We start from the raw sequence: 18,018 nt of genomic DNA on the forward strand, positions 1-18,018 counted from the left end.
ATGATAATCATCTTTGGTGATTTTAACATGCACTTTTTTACTCATAACACCTCCAATATACCAACGAGATTGTTATCAAGGTTGATTAATTCTCAATTTATAAAATGTAACCTTAAGTTGTTACTGGCCGATGGACAAACTCCTACATTTAAAAAAATCGTTAACCCAACTATTATTGATTACTCAATAATTTCAAATGTGTTAATAAACTCACTTTGCAGCTATTGTGTAATACCGAGAATAGAAAGTGATCATAATCCGGAAATAATTTCTTTGGAAATTCCGTTGGATAATTTACCGGAAGTGAAACTAATCAAAACTATTCCAACATCTTTTAATTTGAAATGGCTGGTATGGAACCGGAGAAATGAAAAAGAGATATTGAAAGTCTTATCTTCCTTAATCAATAATGCTCAAGAAGAAATAGCAGAAGGTAAATCTATGGTTGATTCGTGGACACGTCTCTGTTCAGCCCTTTTGGATAATTTTCCTCCCCCGATAACATCGAAAGGTGCGACCATGAGAACAAAAAAGTCAGGATGGTTTACTAACCAGCTGCTTCATCTGAAGATAAATGTCAATAGAGCAACTAGGGCATTCTGCAGAAAATCTAAAGGTTCTATTACTTTTTTAGAATCACAACAACTGATAAAGCAAAGAAAACAATATAAAAATTAAATATGGAAAGCTAAACAAGCGTATTGCAAAGGAATATGGATCAAATTACATCACTCATGTAAAACAAGAGACTTAAAATCATTTTGGGGTATTATTAATAATCTTGAACTTGGCAATTACAGAGGGAACAGTGCCAATATCGAAAAATCAAATTTGGCTTCTTATATCTACAATCTTTATGCTGCCCCCTCGGTTGTTCATTCTGATTTAAACACATTGGAAAGCAAAGAATATAAAAAAAATTATTCAGATCACTACAATAAACAAAGAAAATTAAAAGCTGGTGGTTCAAGCTCTGATGCCTACGATTCATATATCCTACAAGACAATGACTTTTGGACGCCAGATCGTGTCAAAAAGGCAATAAGTAAGATCAGGTCTAACAGTGCGCCAGGTCCGAACGGATTTCCTAATTCTGTGTTTAAGGCTAATCTAAATCACTGGCCTGAGGTTTTAACATATTTATTGAATGATGTTCTCAAAACTGGAACTGCTCCTGAGTCATGGCAAGGAAGCATTATACAGCCAATATATAAAAGTGGCCCACATGATAATACCGCCAATTATTGATTGATTACCCTAACGGATGTAGAGGCAAAAATATTTGCGAGTTGTCTTCTTTGAAGACTTAGAAGCATGGGCATCAAGGAATGATCTTATCCCAATTTTTCAAACTGGTTTTAGAAGAGGAGAATCGACCAATACGAACTTGATTTTAATTACTTCATTGGCTAATAGGGCTAAATGTAGGAAATAAAAGCTGAATATATGTTTTATTGACTTAAAAGCCGCCTTTGACTCTGTACCACAAAACTTATTATGGGTTAAACTTCTGAATTGGGGAATTCCAAATCGTTTATTAGACATGATTAAACTTTTATACACTGATACATGGGTCCAGATTAAAGTCGGAGATGGTAGAAGCACTACACACCGGCTAGAAACTATTACAGGTTTGAAGCAAGGTTGTGTTTTAGCTCCCTGTCTTTTTAAGCTTTTTATGTCTAATCTACCATCGCATTTTAATAATGTTAATGCCCACTCTCCAACCATACAAGGTAATGAGATAAAATATTTGCAATATGCTGACAATACAATTTTACTGAGTCACACGGCCGTAGGTTTAAAAAGAATAGTTGATTCTTTTAATCAATATATTACTCTGAATGGTCTTCAAATAAATACTCAAAAGACAAACATTATGACTATAGGAGGAAACAAAGTAGGTTCAAAAGTATGGAACATTAATGGGTTATTTATTGAATCAATAAAATTGTACAAATTTCTAGGAATTACATTTGATGATAGAATGTCATTTGGGCAGCATTTCAGCAACATTGAGGCAAAGGCAACATTGCTATAATTTGCATTTAGAAAGTTAAGGGATAAGTTATCCTGCCCAAATTATGAGCACTTGCTGAAGGTCATGAAAGCTAAACTGATTCAATTTTTGGAATATGGTTCGATGATCTTCCGTGGCAAAGATACAAAAATCTTAGATGATATTCAAATAAAAGTTTATAAATCAGTTTATAGGATTCCCAGATAAATAGGCCGTGCCAATGTAAGATTAGAATTTGGACTAAAAAGACAAACTTTGGCTCGGCAATCTACTTATTTAAAAACGTTATTATCATTATCACGCTCAGAAAAAGGTTCTCTCTCATGTCAGTGTTGGCATGAGATTCTGAGGAGTGAGCATGCAAGTAGTTGGGGATCATTTTTAAACGAGTGCTTACTTAATTTCGAATGCCCAAACTTAGAAGATGAAGTCAGAAGTAAACACGCATTTAAAAGATCAATAAATCAATCAGTTAATTTACTGTCGAAAATAACTGACAATGATGAGCTTAGGATAAAGAACCATTCATGGCAATTGCTAACTCTTTTAGAAAATTGGACCCACAACCATATTTGTTGTCCTATTTAAAACCGTTTTTAAGAATAGATTTATGTTAATACGGTTTGGGCGATACCAAACTAAGGATGGAATTCCAAAATGGGAAAAAAATGGCCTTCTAAAGTATGTAGGCTGTGTGGATTATGTGATGAAACATTAGTTCATATTGTAACTTTGTGTCCCCACTTATTAGATGAGCGAAAACTCCTATTAAAATCCATTTTTAATGAATTGTGAGTAAGATATTGTAGAAATGCCATCATCACATGCCTTTCTGGTGTATCACCAGGAATGACTTTTTGTTTAGTTAAGTTTATTTTAATAGCTGAAAAAAATCTATTATCTTGTGATGCTGCGGTTTTATAAAATAGGTGCATACACCATTAAGTGGTTATAATTATAGCTAGGGAATAAAGATGCTTGAATTATAGTTGGAATATATTATGATCAAAACGTCAGCACAAATGCACTTTATTATTTGCCATTTACCTCAATTGTAAAAGTTTATTGATAACATTTAAACTGCAATATATATTTTAGCTGTTAAGAACTGTTACCACAAATATTGCTTATTTCCCATGCTTCTTATTGTTGCTAAGTTAACTGTGTCAAGTCGTTTATTTGTGTACATAATGATTTTGTAAATGTTAACCTTATGAAATTTTATGCTGTAGCCGCTTAAAATAGGAATTGGTCAAGTCTTTTTCCTTTTTTTAGTGACTTTGAAGTTATACTGTCGTTTTTTATTGGTCATGTATGTTTTTTTTCGAATGTAATGATTTTAATTTATCAACAACTAAATATTTATTTATTTATTATCATGCAAATGGTAAGGTAACACATTTTCCGAGATGAAATGAGCTGTTATGTTACAAAAAAATTTAAATAGGGGCATTCCATGTGCAGAGAAATCAACGGGGCATCTCACTTAGACGGGCGATCTAGCGACCTACTTCGTTGTCAGCCTCCATGTTCTCCTTCAACAACTGTATTATTGTGTGTTAATGCACCTTCTTCTGAAAGACAGTCCAAATGCCTCTTCTCTTTTGAAAGTCTGCCTGAAGAAGGAATTGGCAGCTCAAGCTTAGTGCTAGAGACAAGAGTTCACATTTAACATAGGCAAGGGAATTACAGAGGTTTAGTGGGGATGGCATCTGGGTGAATATACTAAATCAGCCACATTCCCCACCCAGTCAATGCAATGAAGTAGCCTGAGACCACCAAACTTACTTTTGAAAATTAAACATTCCTGGGCTATATTTATTTTACAAAAGACACATAAATGACATTTTATGTCTGAAATTTCTCAAAATCATGGTTACCTACTGGCTCTTCAAGCACGATCCCCATAAAAATGCGATTTAGTTCCCCCAGATTACCAATTGGTTCAAGGTGAACTCAGCCAAAGCATGATGTATCTAGAGTGTTGCTGCGCACTGTAACAATCAAACAGTCAAGATTTCCTGAGATTGAGAACCACATTTCAGTACTTGTTTGATTAAGTAGAGGAACCCAAAACTGAGGTGGCCTGCACTTTTACATATGCGGCTGAATACCTGGTAGACATAAATGAGTTTTTACATAGCTGTTCATCGCGTTAAAGGGCTATCGCAGTGCGTGAACCCACGGGAGTGCTCCGTTTGTTCCTTTTGCCCCCTGGATTTTAGCCCACTGGATTTTGTTGGAGGGCTGTTACGAGACTAATTCCGGACCCCAGCGGGGCTGCGAGGACCAGCGGGCAGTGCGCTGCTCAATCTGCAGCAGCTGGTCCTCTTCCCGCCCCACCTTCCGGACTGTGAAAACCTCCGTGCAGACCGCACCTTGGTGGATTGCTGTTCATCGCGTTAAAGGGCTATTGCAGTGCGTGAACGCACGGGAGCGCTCCGTTTGTTCCTTTTGCCCCCTGGATTTTAGCCCACTGGATTTTAGCCCACTTCTTGCGGCCCCCGCTCCGCGGGCGCCGCTCGAGGCAGGTGACTTTGTTGGAGGGCTGTTACGAGACTAATTCCGGACCCCAGCGGGACTGCGAGGACCAGCGGGCAGTGCGCTGCTCAATCTGCAGCAGCTGGTCCTCTTCCCGCCCCACCTACTCCCTCTATTTAATTGACCAGGGTCTCGCGCACGCGGGCGGGCTAGCCGGGCGAAGCCCGGGCCAAGGGCGGGCCCGTTTCAGCCCGTTTCAGACGGAGCAAGACCGGACCGGACCACCCCTCATGCTTGTCAAATCGGGTGGGACTATAAACTGTATGTACTGCAAATTGTCCTATTGACTACGTGAGCTTGTGCTCCATTGTTGAGTCAGTGTAAATAGGATGGCCACTCGTGAAAGCAGGAGCAAGGCAGCAAAGGGGGGGGCAGCTAACAGGTACTCTTGATAACTTCATCACTAGAGCCAATTCCGTAATAGACCAAGGTATAATTTTGATGGGAAAAAGAGTATCATTGGACTTAGCAGCAGCTAGAAGAATGTCACAGGACCCTGCAATGACCAAAAGATCGTCCCTGGGTCAGAGAGCATCTGCCAGAACCCCAGAACATACTGACCATTTAGCTCCTACTGTATTAGTTGTAGATGTGCACCACACTCCTAACTCACACCTTGAGTCTTCTACTATTGCTGAAGTACTAATGCATCAACCCAATGACCCTATAATCCCTCCAGGGCCAGTTGTTGGAGATGTAGATTCAATTGAAACTATGGAGCGGGAGGGACAGGAAGATGATGCCAGTAAAAGACAATTACATGGGAGACGAGAGGGTGCTATATCAAAACAGAAACGCCCGACCGCTCTTGCACCTGCTGATAATAACAGCAAAAAAGCAAAGGTTACAAAAGCGCAGGAGAATAGGGATATAGCAAATGAAAAGGGGGAGTCGACAGGAGCATCACGACAGGCTGTATCAAGTGGGAGTAATGAGGTTGATGTTCAATCCATCGTCAATCGAGATATAATAGAAGAAACTCAGGACCTCCCACTTAGAAATGAGCGGAGAGATAGTAGAGCTGGGACGATAGTCGATGGATCCTCAATCCTGCTAAAGAATATGGGAGACATTATAAAAAAACTCCTAAACCCATTGGAAAAGAGACTGACACGGATAGAAAATTATAACATTGGCAAGCCTTAGTATAGTTGGCTTACCCTCGAAACCCTCTGAGGGCACTGCACCAATAGGACCAATAGCACCAGTACCTGATAAGACTACACCTGAACTTGTTATTCAGGGTACTAGTCAAAATAGAAATAACGCTACTGTGGAAAAACTAGCAAACTCTGATACAATAGCCAAAGAAAACCAAATACTGAACAATAAGGTCCACAAAACCAACCAGCAGGATCAGAAAGGGCATATGTTTGAGAAAAAGCCAACGGGAGGCTATATCAATATCCAACCAAACGTTAGCCCCTATGTCATTGTTCTGACAGGGGTCCCTGAGCTAGGTATCCAACATGAAGAAAACTTTTGGTCCCTCAAAAATAAAGTATCCTATTGGCTAAAATAAAAATAAGCCCCTCCCTACTCATATAAAGAGTAACATTTTAATGGTACGAAGGGTTCCCTGGATAGGGCCCACTAGAAAAACAGTAAGTGGTGACTGTGTGGTAATTAATTTTGAAGACCCACAAACTGTGCAACATATATGTCTGTGGGATTCCCAAAGAGGGAACTCCGTAATTGAAACTAGACCTCTTTCGTTTTTTTATCCTCCCAGGATGTGTCCGGAAGGTGGAGGAAGTTGGACTAGGTACAATTATCATGCTCGGGGTAGGACTTGTGAGAGGGGCATGATTAACCCAAATCAATGGGCAGGGGCACCAATTTATAATAGATTCAGCTGTTTAGATGCAGTTGATTGACTGAAGTTAGCCACGGGCTGTGCATCCAGTATTGAAGGTAAATTATACACGGCGAGCCCTATGCCCAATTATGACCATGGGAAAGGATATATAGAAGTCCCTAGTACCCTTAGTAGTGAAGGAGAAGCCATGATAGCTAGCGACCAAGGGAACGAACCACAGGACCCACCAATACACGTAACAGGGCGTCCAAACTGTGTGTTTACACAGGAAGAGCGAATGGAATCCCTGGAGAGACACAATCCCTCGGGAGAGCTTCCTATGAGAAACACAATTCCAGACACTAGGACACCAAATTTGAGACTGTTACCCACTAGAAGCAGTAATGATGGGACCCTGAAACTAATATCATGGAACATAGCCGGTGTAACAAAGAATTTGAGGGATCCTGACTGGGCCAAGTACATTGATTCTTCTGATTTTTGCCTTCTGCAAGAATCATGGGCACTTGATACGCCACATAGGGTAGGCTATAAGTCTTTTGGTATTGGTGCCATTCCTTCTGCAAGGGGAAGACCATCAGGCGGTTTAATAACTTGGGTTAAAGTAGCGCTGAAGATTAAGGTAGAAATTATAAACACTAGCTCATTGGACATACTGGCATTAAAAATCACAACCAGTGAGGGTAAATCACTTTATTTAATTAATGTCTATAATAGACCCACTCCAGCACATGAGGAATCATTAACCCTGACAAAGCTGGATTCCTTTCTAAGTAGATTAGTTAATGAAGAGGTGACCATTATAGCTGGTGATCTAAATTGTAATTATGAACCAATTCCAGGGCTTAGTGATGTTTTTGATGAAGAAGACCATGCATATAACATCCCCCTGTTAGATAATAATGATCCTGTACATTGTACAGCACTGGCAGTCCAACTAGTGAAGCTGTCCGCGGAACATGGCCTCAGGGCTTGCAATGGTCGTCTTCCATCAGACATGGTCAAAAAACCAACATTTCATAGGAACAATTGCAGAAGTAACTTAGATTTTGTAATCGTTTCATTGGCCATTTGGCACCATATTATTGACCTAGAGGTGAATAGAGAGTGACCATTGTCCTCTGGAACTTCATCTAGAAGCATGTTTGGTAACAGGGGTTGGGAGCACAATGATATCAGATTCAAATACTGGCCAATGTGATGAGATCCTTGTTAGTAACAACAGACGTGCCCTAAAGTGGTCCCACATACTGGAACATGGTGATACTCTTGCTGAAATGTATCTACAATTTGCAAGCACATTGTCAACCTTAATAAGCTCACCAACTAAGGCAGCTAACCCTGGCTGCTTTATTGCCCTTCACAATGATCTCTTTAAAACTTTAAAACTCCTTGTCACAAAATTACCAAAAAAGTGCCACCAGAAATCACAAAATCTGCCCCATTGCAAAACCTGGTGTGATAAAACATGTAGACAGCACAAAGCAAGTCTCCTACTAGCGATTAAAACTAACTCCTTGGACCAGGTTAGGCTGGCAAGGAAAGCATATAAGGAGGTGCAGGTTGCTTCAAGGAAGGCTTGGGAGGAGGAAAAGGGGGCGGACATGCTGGTAGCTGTAAAGGCTAAAGACAATATAGGCTACTGGAGGCTAGTGGCTAATGGGAACCACGAGGGGAGAATTGTTAAAGATGTTTATCTTGACGAAGCGACGTGGGTTAATCACTTTACTACTCTCTATAAGAAATATGATGATTTTTCCAATGTAACCAGCGAGGAGGTTTTACAGTTTATACCTTCGGGCGCTAGCATGAACTTTACTTTAGAGGAAACTGAGGTGGCCATTAATTCTGTGAAAAATGGTAAAGCACCTGGCTTAGATAAAATCCCGGGGGACCTCTACAAGCACGATCTAAAGGTCTGGGCACCTTACATTAATCATCTGTGTAATACGCTGTCTTGTAGTGTAGATTTCTCTGAAAGCTGGCGAGGAGCCGAAATTGTTTTAATTTTTAAAAAGGGTGACCGGTCGGAACCTTCTCACTACCGACCAATTAGCCTAATGGATATTTTTCAGAAAATCTATTCTAGGCATATTCTAACACGTGTTAACTTGTGGTTGGAAGACCATTCGGTCCTCACAAAGTTCCAAGCTGGGTTTAGGAACAAAGTGAGCACCATCGACCAAGTTTTTAGACTTTGCTGCCTTTATTGGAAAAATGTTCAGATCAAAAAGGGACATTTATATGTTGCCTTTGCCGATCTCAGGGCAGCCTTCGATCTAGTGCCACGAGATCTTTTATGGATGTCACTTCATAAGGCGGGACTGTCTGTTGATTCAGATTATTGGATTACATGCCAAGAATTTCGCCAAAGTAAGATGGGGCCCAAATGAGGAATTGACCCAGAACATACCCATTGAGCGTGGGGTTCGCCAAGGCTGTGTTTTGGCCCTCACTTTATTTTCCATTTTCGTGAATGATATTCCCGCTCATTTGGAGGGTTGTAAAAACGACTCCAAAATTAGCCTCTTAGGTGCTGCGCCTATTCCAACGGCCGACGGCACCACTACCTCAGGAGTGCTGCCGTCGGCCGTTGGATGTTCAAACCTCACCTGCGCAATGGAACGTTCAGCACTGGAGCTGGACGTTCCATAGCTGCTAAGAGGTTAAATGGAGAAAGGGTACCCGCGTTATTACCATTTTAATTTCCCAAACTAAGAAAGGCTTACAGGCATTACTACATTAATTTTGGGAATATTGTAACAAGAAAGACTTGGAAATTAACGCAAAGAAAACTAAATGTATGGCCTTAAACCCAATCAAACCAGACAAAGGACACTTATCATTAAATGGCCAAAGACTAGAATCTGTCCAAAACTTTTCCTATTTGGGGGTCACAATCGACTCTAATCTCACGTGGAGACCACAAATTGAGAAAAGTAAGTTAATATTCACCCAGAATACTACACCCATTTTGAAGAAGCAGGGTGCAAGTATTAGTAAAGCTGTTTCTCCAGCATTCGAACTGTTTAAATTCAAAGTTCAATCTGCTGCACTCTATGGTGCTGAGATCTGGGGGCCAATGTCAAAGGATGTTTTTTGACTTCCGAAAATACATTTATGAGAAGTCTCGTAAGGGTTCCAAAAGGCACCCCCCTAGTACCATTACAGTTGGATCTAAATATCAGAAGAACTGACCATCACACCATTATCTGACCGTTAATGCTCTGGGTAAGACTTTGGCAAACACCAGAACTGCTTGATTACAAAAATGGGATAAAAGAGATAATGGGTATGGACGGATCGAACTCTAATGTGTGGCTAAAACATGTTAAGCTGTGGTTAACCAAAATAGGCTTATCACAATTTTGGGAGAATCCTGAAAGGTTGCCCCATAATTTAAAAAAATTGTGAAAATGGCCTTTTGGGACTTTATTAATAACCAAATGACCAATGGAAACAGTGGTGGGACATTAGTAAATAACTTTCTCAGGTTCAAGGATGAACCATTTTTTGAGAACTTTTTAGATGAAGTTGAGCCCCCGCTAGCGAAAACCCTTTTTTAAAAATTTAGATATGGTAACCTTGTGACCAATTCAACCTTGGCACATTGGTCTAGAAGGGGTAATGTCGATGAGGACCATACAACTAGTGAAACATGTTCTATGTGTGAGGGTAATCACAAGGAAGATGACCAGCACATCCTATTCTTCTGTCCAGCCTATGTGTTGGCCAGAAGGAAGTGGATTAAACCTTTATGTAACCTGTTGGGTATAAGGTCATGCACGACGGCACTGGGAATGATCAAATCTGCTACAACGCGCGTAATTGTATTTAGTGTCAGTCGTTTTTTGCACTCAATCTACATTGTGCGTAAGAAAAAAGGCATAAAGCTATAAGGTCCAAATCATCAACCACTCGTTCGCTCGTTTTAGCTGCTCTGTGGTGTAAATGTATGGTTTAAAACTGTGTATTTTTCGGCTCCGCTCCCTACTGCTTTTAAAGCTAGGGATGTACCATCGTTCACATTTGTATTTTTTTAATCCATATTGTTTTAATGGTATACCAATCAATTGTTCTAACCAGGGGATTTAATGAGTATATTTTAATGAAATGTATATCATATGTAAATCTTTTATGGCAAAGTTTGCCGAAATAAAGATCAATTGAATTGAATACACAAATAAAATTAGTTCCTGGTCATGCAGAGAGAGTGGGACTCTGGCATAAACAGACTCCATCCTCTTGTAGAGCAGTGCTCATTTACAGATTAAGTTGATCTTTTTTTGGCAGTTTTATATAGCACACACTTGACTTGAAGGTAGTGGGGTGCTTTACATGACCACCGGTTAAATTACACAAGGTCACATCTGTTTTTTAGGCATATATATATATATTTTTTTCCCATCAATGGCCTCAAAGCATTGGGAGGGCACTCGACCACGCTCCTCTGATTCTCAACCTCAGCTCGCACCATAGTCCCCATTAATTTCCTTTCGTGCCGATGCGTTTCAAGGCTACCCCGCCTTTTCTTCATGGGCTTGCTGAAACAGACATTGACGGCTCACCTTTGCTTGTTTGATTGATTTATTGATGCGATTGCCCCCAGTGGGCGTTAACAAATTTCAATGCCTCTTGTTGCGAGCTGAGGTTGAGAATCAGAGGAGAGTGGTCGGGTGCCCTTCCAATGCTTTCGGGTCATTGATGGAAAAAAAAAAATATATATATATATGGCGACAGCTGAATAAACGATAACAACCAGCATCTAATTTGTGGTCCGTGTCTGTGTCCAGCGCGATCAGGAGCAAAGGTGATTGCGGCAGGAGAACGGAGGTTGGTGCATATATATATATATATATATATATATATATTCACTGAAAAAACCATAGGTTATAGACCATATATAGTTAGGAATTCGCATTTACAAAACCTTGAAAATTCACTGAAAAAACCATAGGTTATAGACCATATATAGTTAGGAATTCACATTTACAAAACCTTATTTTACTCACACAAAACCATTGAAATTCCATATATAGTTAGTTGCACTAACTATATATCGCGCACCCGCAATCCACTGCTGATGATGTCACATATTACATCATTCATGACATGGTCAGTGACATCACTGATGACATCACTGATGACATCTCAAATGACATCACTGATGACATCACTGATGACAACATCCAGTGACTGTATGTTTCTGTAAAGTTAAAATATGTCTTACATATTGAAGAATGAGTGGATGTATAAGTTTCTGGATGAAGGATTTAGTAGGTGCATGACTGACTGTACGAGTGAGTGATTAAATGTGTCTCACTGAGTGCATGGGTTAGTGACTAAACTGTCTTAATTTGTGCATCATTATGTCTGTTGTTCTGTAAACTGTTGCATGTGTTGATAAGTAGCTATATGAGTAACTATATGGGTTATTGATTGGTTGCCCAAGTATTTGTATGGGAGACTGAGTGTGTGTGTGGGTGGCTGGGAGGTGTATGACTCTGTGCATAGATGTGTGAGCAGTTGATTCACTAGATGTATGGTTTCAAAAGTGCAAGTGGAAACAGCCGTATGGGCGGTTGACTGTGTGCATGAGTGTATTGGTGAGTGAATGGATATCTCAGTGCTACATGTCAAAGTAAGTACATATGTAAAACACAGTACATGTGAGAGTTGATATATATAAATAACTGTGTATAAGAGCCAGTGAATGTGTGAGTGGCTGTATGGATCATTGTGAACTTGTATCAGGGATTGTATAAGAGAGTAAATATGTGTTAGTATATCTTTGAATAAGTAAAGTTTGTATAACTGTATAGTTGAGGAAATGGAGGTGTGATTGATTCTTTGCATGACTGACTAGGTGTGTGAGTAACTCCATGGATGAGTGACAGTCTGTGAGTGTCTGTTTACACTGATTGTATCTAAGGTTATATTAGAGTCTGAAGAGGTTCTTCGTATTATCACATGAATGATATCATCAGTGATGTGATCAGTAATGTCAAATGAGATGTCATCAGTGATGTCATCAGTGATGGATTTGAGATGTCATCAGTGATGTCATTTGAGATGTCATCAGTGATGTCATCAGTGATGTCACTGACCATGTCATGAATGATGTAATATGTGACATCATCAGCAGTGGATTGCGGGTGCGCGATATATAGTTAGTGCAACTAACTATATATGGAATTTCAATGGTTTTGTGTGAGTAAAATAAGGTTTTGTAAATGCGAATTCCTAAATATATATGGTCTATAACCTATGGTTTTTTCAGTGAATTTTCAAGGTTTTGTAAATGCGAATTCCTAACTATATATGGTCTATAACCTATGGTTTTTTCAGTGAATTTTCAAGGTTTTGTAAATGCAAATTCCTAACTATATATGGCCTAAAACCTATGTTTTTTTCTGTGAATTTAAATGGTTTTTTAATAGCAAATATCAAAAGCTGTCAAATGTCAAGTACGTGATAGGTAAAAACTTTTTCGTGTTTATGCACGCTGATGTGCTTTGAACGCTGCCCCCCCGCCCCTCTTTTCTCTTAGTAGTACTCTCTCTTTGCAGATAGTGAAGGGTAGTTAACGCAGGCCTTTGCCTCGTTGTAATCCATCGTGCCTGTTTCCCTCTCCATTTGATTGATTGTTATCCAAGCATTTACTGTTTTACAATTGATTCTCTTTGGTTCATTCTCTATTTACAAACAAGCACAAAGTCGCAATACTCTGTTTAGTCTTTGCAGATAGTGAAAAATCGTGTAAAAAAATAAAAGTAATCGAGCAAAATCAATAGGCCACTAATGGGATCTCTTTTTGACCTTGCTAAAATAGAAACATTAGGAACAACCCTTCATGAGAAATACGAAAATAGTGAGATGAACTGAGCTCCACACCATGAGGGCTGCAAGACAGCTCAGCTCCGTCACCCACCCCGCCCAAAATAACGACAAACCCTATGCAAATATTAAAAATATATACAACACACCAGCAAAGTAACAGGGTAAAACATTTTATTAAATAACTATTTACATAACTATTTTATACTTTTTGTTGCCCGATCCGGCTAGCTCAATCGATCGAGCATGAAACTCATGCACTCTGATAGCAAGCGTTGCTGCTGATGCTATGCAGACCAAAACTGTTTTTCAGTTTGTACATTCTTCTATATTTTTCCATCCAAGGTTGGTTGAGTTTGTAGAACGATGGCTTCAGATTTTCAACATACGGTGTGGTGGCGCGGACTGGGAGGGGGCGCTTGGCTCCTGCCCCCTCCCCAAGTAAGATTTTCATACGTGAAAGTACGTTAATGGTTTTGGTCCCTGAGTTGCTTCGATGTCACTGCCATTCTCAAATGGCATAAGTTCTGGATGTTGGGTGCCATAGTTCAGAGTTCTGAGCAGCGCTTGTAACACTGTCTGAAGCTTATTTGCACCTACTGCAGCTTCACTATTCTCAAAGTAAGTGAGGGTCGTTTGTGGACCTGACTGCATTTGAAAACAATGTGATATGGTACCTCCCTAAACCGCTTGACGGAGGCCCCCGAGGGGCGGTGTGATGGCACGGACTCGGAGAAGACGCTTGGCTCCGACCCCCTCCCCAAGTCTTATAGCACTGGTGTAGCCTGAGATCGCCCCCGACATAGGCGGCCGGCTCCCCGGGTCCGGCGGAACTTTTTGCCTTTTGATGACTCTTCTATTCTGGACCTTGTCCCACAATCCGTTTGACCTGAAGACACGCTGTAGTGGGGCGCCCCTTTACCGTTTTAGTTGCCATTCGGCCCGCTTTTGCTACACTGTGCCTCTTCCGCCATTCAGCTGTTTACCGCCCGCTCTTGCGACTACAGCGTCTCGCTCACCATGTAGTTGAGTTGCTCCCGCTCTTGGGATGCAACGATAGGCGGCTGCCACAGGACTCTCAAAATGGCGGCCGGCTCTTCAGATTTGGGCGTGGTCCACTAAAACGGCCCTGGGACACCTTGGACCTCGGACGCTTGCCAGCTAGGGCTTGGGTCCCATTCTCGAAAGCGTCCCCTCAGCCGTGAAGATTCTACAAAAGTCTTGGGGGTCCCTGACTCCCGCAGGCTTCTGGTGGGGAGCGGCTGCCATGATTGCTCGTGGAATGGCCACGACGGAGCTACGAGATGGTGGTGCTCTCATGCTGACGCCAGCTTCAGTCTGAAACATCCAGAAACACTGTAGACTACCAATTCGATCAGTTCCGGTAGCGCCCCAACATGACCCGGTAGAGAAGAACTTGCCCTCCCCTCTTTGACTGATGGTTCTTGTTGCCTGTCCCCTCTGTTGTCATTTAACAGAACTTTTTGGACTGCTGAAAGGGGTTGTGTTCCGAACGCTGGTTGGTGGAGACATTTTGACTATATTCTTGACCTACGTTGTCGCGTAATGCGTTATATGACACGCCGCGTTAGCGCACCCGGAAGTGCTCCGGTGCGCGAAGCGCAGCTTCCCGGAAGCGATCCGGGGCGCAGCGCGTAACGTAAGCATTACAGGTCATGTGACTTGTTAATGAAACTTTTCATTGGTTCATTTTACTTTTGTTATTTTAATGATGAAAAGCTTGGTCATATGACCTAAAAATTACGCTTTTTATTGGTTTCGAACATTATTTTTTTTTAAACATATATGTTCCAGGCTAATGTACTTTCCCGGAAAATTTACAACTATCCTGCAAGTAAAATATATTCCTTTTTCGAGAAAAAGGGCGTTTCTTCGTCCCATGACGGAGCCGTTGAGTAAAAGAGGCTCGGCCTGCTGTCTTAGTCACCGATACGCCTGATTATCAGATTCTTATCGATCACTTTATGTTGCAGGAGTGGAAAACACAATTGCCCTTGACCATTTATCTTTACTGCGTTCCTACGTATTATACCTTTTATCCGTCATGTAATTGGACTGCTTTATTTCACTTGCCTTTTACTGATTCGAAAACAGTGACTAAAAGTAAAAACTTTACCAATGTAAATACTAGTACCATGTTTTGTTTTAAAAACCTTTATTGTGAAAATGTCAGTATACAAATACGGGCCTATAACCACGTGGGCCGGCCACGGAGCAAACTGAAATCGTATATCATAAGGAGACATTTACATTATAGAGGAACGTAACGAGCGGGCCATTAGGTTGCAAGAACTAAGGTGTCTAACAGTTGCGGAATCGGTGGACGTACATTTTGTAATTAAAATACGACAGGGCCACTTACAAAAAAATTATCTAGATATACATTTGCGGGCAAGTACCATGGGTGACGTTAATTCGAACTTTCAATAGTACAGTAATCAATAACACATCAGAACTTAATATCAATAGGGATGTCGAAATATTCAATCAATTCTCGTCCCCGCCCGCCATGAGCATCAAAACTGCATTCATATCTCATGATATCAAGGTTGTTCAACCAGTACACAACAAGGAGTTACGAGTCCCATTTATACCGGCGCCATTTTGGGCGAGGCCGGGCAGGTCCAAGATATAGTCAAAATGTCTCCACCAACCATCGGCCAGACCAGAACCCCTTTCGGCCCTTTATGCTACAAAATGGTGTCTTCCATTCAGAAAATATTGTTGGCAGCATTTTGAAAGGAAAGATAAACAGCCGTTCTCCTAGTGAGTCTCACATTGTTACATTTAGGAAGAATGTTGAAGAGTAGTATGTTGAAAATCTGAAGCCATTGTTCTACAAACTCTCAATCAGCCTTGGATTGAAAAAAAAATCCTGAAGAATGTACAAACTGAAAACCAATTTTTGTCTGTATAGCATCAACAGCAACGCTTGACTCAGCTTTGTGTGAAGCCGCCATTTTGATTCAATCAATAGCGTCCCCCTGCACACATTCAGGGACCTGGTCGTGCCTTCAGGTCAAACGGATTGTGTGACAAGATGCAGAAAGGAAAAGGAAAAAAGTTCCGCCAGACCTCGGGAGCCGGCCGCCGATGTCATGGGCGATCTTTGGCCACACCAGGGCAATAGTGAAGCTGCAGCAGGTGCAAATAAGCTTCAGACAGTGTTACAAACACTGCTCAGAACTCTCAACTATGGCACTCAACATCCAGGACTTGCCATCCGGATCTTGGCGCCTTGTGCTGGTTCCGACCTATTCACACATCGGTCCACTACTGACATCACCTCATAAGCCAACGGGGCACCCCACGCCGACTTTCGGCGCAGCATTGTAGGATGGCCACACCAGTGCAGCAACTTGCTGGACTCCACCTCGGTGTCATCCGGATCTCGGCGCGTTCGAGTCACTGTACCGCAAGAGCGGGAGAAACTCAGCTGGACACGCCGTCTTTCGGCGCAGCATTGTAGGATGGCCACACCAGTGCGGCAACTTGCTGGACACCACCTCGGTGCCATCCGGATCTCGGCGCGTTCGAGTCACTGTACCGCAAGAGTGACCGGAACTCAGCTGGACACGCCGTCTTTCGGCGCAGGATTGTAGGATGGCCACACCAGTGCAGCAACTTGCTGGACACCACCTCGGTGCCATCCAGATCTCGGCGCGCTGTGCTGCCTTCGGCCTACTGTAGCCGCAAGTGCGGACGCAACTCAGTTGGACGGCGAGTGAAACGCTAAGGGGCGCCCCACTGCAGCCGAGGAGCCTCCATCTTGGGGGAGACGCACAGCCCCCACTGACTGACGCGACCTCACAGGCCAACGGGGCGCCCCACGCTGACTTTCGGCGCAGCATTGTAGGATAGCCACACCAGTGCAGCAACTTGCTGGACACAACTCGGTGCCATCCGGATCTCGGCGCATTGTGCTACCTTCGGCCTATTCGCACATCGGTCCGCTACTGACGCCGCCTCACGTGCCAACAGATTTTCTATGCTTTTTGTAGCCCTATGCCGCATAACAGGTCATGTGACTTGTTTATAAAACTTTTCATTGGTTCATTTTACTTTTGGTTTCCTAATGACGGAAGGCTTGGTCATATGACCTAAAAATAACACTTTTCATTGGTTTAGAATTTTTTTTTTCCCAAACGATGAAAGCCCCACCTTGTTTCTGGATGTTTCAGACTGAAGCTGGCGTCAGCATGAAAGCACCACCATCTCGTGGCTCCGTCGTGGTCATTCCGCGAGCAATCATGGCAGCCGCTCCCCACCGGAAGCCTGCAGGAGTCGAGGGCCCCCAAGACTTTTGTAGAATCTTCACGGCTGAGGGGACGCTTTCGAGAATGGAGCCCAAGCCCTAGCAGGCAAGCGTCCGAGTTCCAAGGTGTCCCAGGGCCATTTTAGTGGACCAGGCCCAAATCCGAAGAGCCGTCCGCCATTTTAAGAGTCCTATGGCAGCCGCCTATCGCTGCACCGCAAGAGTGGGCGCAACTCAACTACATGGTGAGCGAGACGCTGTAGCCGCATGAGCGGGCGATAAACAGCTGAATGGAGGATGAGGCACAGTGTAGCAAAAGCGGGCGGAATGGCAACTGAAACGGTAAAGGGGCGCCCCAGTACAGCAGACGAGCCTCCACCTGGGGAGGCCCGTTCACGCCGCCTCCCCCACGCCCCCCCCCCCCGGGGCGCCCCACGCCGTTTTTCGGAGCAGCATTGTAGGATACCAAAACCAGTGCGGCAAGTTACTGGACATCACCTGGGTGCCATCCACATCTCAGCGCGT

The sequence above is a fragment of the Lissotriton vulgaris genome, chromosome 3_1 (genome assembly GCF_964263255.1).
Source record: "Lissotriton vulgaris chromosome 3_1, aLisVul1.2, whole genome shotgun sequence".
Lineage (NCBI taxonomy): Eukaryota > Metazoa > Chordata > Amphibia > Caudata > Salamandridae > Lissotriton > Lissotriton vulgaris.